At 45.0% G+C, this 3,724-nt stretch overlaps 1 pseudogene; it reads right to left on the bottom strand.

Annotated features, from left to right (window-relative positions):
* Positions 1-944: 944 nt before the first annotated feature.
* LOC143387948 (TNF receptor-associated factor 4-like) lies at positions 945-2,570 on the bottom strand (annotated as a pseudogene).
* Between the last annotated feature and the right edge of the window lie 1,154 nt (positions 2,571-3,724).

Raw genomic sequence — 3,724 nt, forward strand, 5'->3', positions numbered from 1 at the left:
GTTGTCAGCAGGAGCCTGGCTTGATGATACAACTCAGGAGGCAGAGGATCACAGTTCAAGGACACCCTCAGCAACTGAGACCCCTCTGAATAATAATAAAAAAGGGTTGGGATATAGGTAATTCACGGAGTGTTCCTGGGTTCAATCCCCAAACCAGAGGCTTGAGGCTGGGTCTTGCTTATAACTTAGCATTCAATTTTTGGTGAGTAAAGAACTGGGGATTCCAGCCTTATCCTGCACCTTTTCCATTTAACCACCAGGAGGAAGCAACAGGTCTTTTCCAATGCCTGCTGTGGTTCCCCCTGGTGCCCACCAGAAGGCGGCCCCTCAGGGCAGCTGATCTTGGGGTCATAGTGGCAGCATTGCTTCTCTCAGTGGTCCTTTGCATTGTTAGTTCCAACCTCCCAGGGCCTTAACTAACTCGGAGGAGACAGGCCAGAACCAAGTTAATAAATACAATTCAGAATTTATTAAATATCAGAGCTCCCATTTTGTGCCTTCCTGGTGCTAAGGAAATAAATAACCAGAAGGGACACAGCTGGGGAAAGAAAATCAATCTCAAGACAGATTTTTTAAACTACACCTCCCTTCCCAACCCCTCCCCCTATGGCTCTTGGGATATAGCACATGAGCAGGTACCTCAGTCTAGGTAGAATGCGGGCGGCACCAAGGCATACCTTCCCTGCCAAGGAGGGGAGACAGGTCCTGGAATCCCTTGTTTCCAGCCCTTGAATCCCATCGACCTGCTTCCAGCAGGGGCCAGGGCTGAAGCATCAATTGGAGGCACCTGTGGGTGGTGGTGGTAGGGGGAGAACAGGGTAACAACCGAGGCAGCATAAGCAGCTGAAAGGGGGGTCCAGCCCCCTCTCCAGGTTCAACCAGTAGCCTGATAAGTCATGTCCCATCCATACCCCCTTCTCCCCTTGAGCCTGCAATCTCGGCACTCAGCTGAGGATCTTCCTGGGCAGTTCAACAGAGGCACGGATGAAAACTGCATCGCATTGCACAGTTTCCCTTTCGGATATCTTGGTGGGAGATGAACTTGGGATATCCAAAGCCCAGAGAACTCTCATCCAAGGAGCTTCACCACGTGCCTTGCTTTTGAAAATTTTTCCAGTTTGAGTCAGAGTGGAAAGTCTCAATGAAAGGCTATGGATTAGCAAGCCCTGGGTTGCTCTGATTTAGCAGGGAGAACGTGACACGACGGGCAAAATTCCACTCAAGGAGACTGTCAAAGGTGCCTGGTAGCACATGAATGTACAGAGAGAGATGTGTGCCCTCACCACTGCCATTGCCAATGAGGAGTGCAGACACCTGTAGTTTGTAACCATACTTATGTGTTTTGAAGGCTGGGCTGAAGCACTCAAGGTTGGGCTTGGCCTCTCCTAGCCTCTGCCCATAGCTGCCAATCTTCCAGATGAGCACTCCATCACTGCCTACTGATAGTTCCTGCAGCTCTCCATGCAGCTCCTGAAGCTCCTGTCAATGCTGGCTCACCAGAGCACACTTCATAGCCAGAGGTGGCTTCACACTCTCCTCCACATGCCACAACATTCCCAGCTTAAAGCACTGTTGGCAAAGCCCCAGGCAATGAGGGAAGGGAGGACTGTTACCAAAAAGGGAAGACACAGGGGTAGAAGGCGCCCAACTAGGCATAAGGAAGACAGGGTGCTAGGAAGCATCTGCAGCTGGACAGCAGGGGGAAGGAACTCAAAGAACTAAACTCCCAGGAACCCTAGCCTTCATTTAGGACTTCATGGCCTAAAGAGGGGTTGACAGGAAGAAGGGGCATCTGACCCTGTTCATGTAACCAGAGTATTTGAACGGGTATAACACCAAGGTAGTCCTACCGTTGTCCGTCAGATGATTTGGCAGATACTCCTGAGCCACAGTGCCCATGCCACACTGGTTAGGGCAGGGCACAGGCAGCCTTGGGCACTGGTACTGGTGACTCTGTACCTATTGACTTCCTTTGTGCAACAGGTACAAGACTGGGTGCACTTGGGGCACTCAGAATTTGCATGCTGGGCCAGTAGTCACCGCATCATGCAGGCACCATGCTTGTTCTCACAGTACGCACTCTCTTGGGGGCACATACCCTCATGGCTCTCAAAGTCTTCCTCACTGAAGTCAAAGCCACAGAACTCGCACTTGAGGCGCCACTTGGGGCAGTTGTGTTGCAAGTTTGCAGGCAGATCACAGTGACTCAGCTTGGCAGGACAGGGATTGGGGCAGGGAAGTAAATTGAAGCTGCAGGTATTCAGGTGTCTTTGTAAATGACAAAGTGGCCCACTCCAGCAGCAGCCCTCCTCACTGTGCATGTAGCGGATAGGCAGGCCTACCATCTGGACCTCCAGCTCTGGGTATGGGTAGATCTTGGCATAGTCCAGTGGAAGTTGATCCTCAGGGCATTTGAAGACTCCTTCACTGAGGAACTCCTGCAGACAGGTGTCACAGAAGTGGTGGCCATAGGTAGAAACCTGCAGGGGCTTGCACATGGGTTTCCTGCACATAGGGTACAGCAGCCGGCGCTTGGACTTCTCCAAGAACTTGTAGTGGAAGCTGCGCATGGCGGGAGAGTGGCAGACACTGGCAAGCAGGGCTGGCAGCCCCGCCCAAAGCCACTAAGTGTTTGAAATATGCTTTATATTTGAAATACTATATAGTCTATAATCTCTCTTCAATTAAAAAATGATTGCATACTACATTATTTTACAGATGTAAAAACAGAATTCTTAAAGAATATTTGGACTATTTCTAATTCATAAGAAAATTCTAAATTGAATAATTTTTACATATGCATATGTAGTATATCAGTATAAATCTTTTTATATGAATATATACATGCAAAAGCAGGATATATACAAAAGATTCTTGCATGTTTTTTATATGAAATATGCACATTTGGGGGTTATGGTTCAGTGGTAGAGCACTTGCCGAGCATGTGTGAGGCAATGGGTTTGATTCTCAGTACCATACACCAATAAAGGACCATTACCAACTAAAAAAGTATTAAAAAGAATATATATATATATATATATATATATATATATATATATATATATATATATATATACACACACACACACATACATACATATATATATATATATATAACTGTCCTTAACATGAAAACTCCAAATGCAATACTGACAACCATCAAAAATACTGGTCAGACATTTCTCCTCTAACAGAGAACAGACCTTATAGGATAAATGGCTAATTACAGGTCTGGAACAAAAAAAATAAATGATGTGTTTGAAACACCTTGTTTTGTGAGAAACTGAAAAGTACTCCAGTATAAATGGGAACACATCAAAAAGATGTGTAATCAGCATTAAATAGCAGCAGGTGTTTATATATAGGCATGTGAGTTCCAAAATTATAAGCTTTATCTTCTTGCCCACTTATGGTTAGTTTTACTATATTTGTTTTTGTAGAATCAAATTTAAAAAATTATAATTTGGCCACCACATATTAATCATTTGACACAAGGAGGAATCATCCATAAAATATTAATTCTAGTGGATGAAAATTTAAGGACCAAACAGATATTTATAAAGTCACAAAGTGACACCATCCAAAATATTTATGAAACACAAAGGGTATATAAATACTAGGTTTATCATGGACCAACCTGGCAGATACTTCTTAACCAAATAATTAGCAAAAAATAACCAGTGATGGAACAAAGTGACACTACATACTTCCACAGTTTTTTGTG

This window comes from Callospermophilus lateralis, unplaced genomic scaffold, assembly GCF_048772815.1.
Source record: "Callospermophilus lateralis isolate mCalLat2 unplaced genomic scaffold, mCalLat2.hap1 Scaffold_121, whole genome shotgun sequence".
NCBI classification, from domain to species: Eukaryota; Metazoa; Chordata; class Mammalia; order Rodentia; family Sciuridae; genus Callospermophilus; species Callospermophilus lateralis.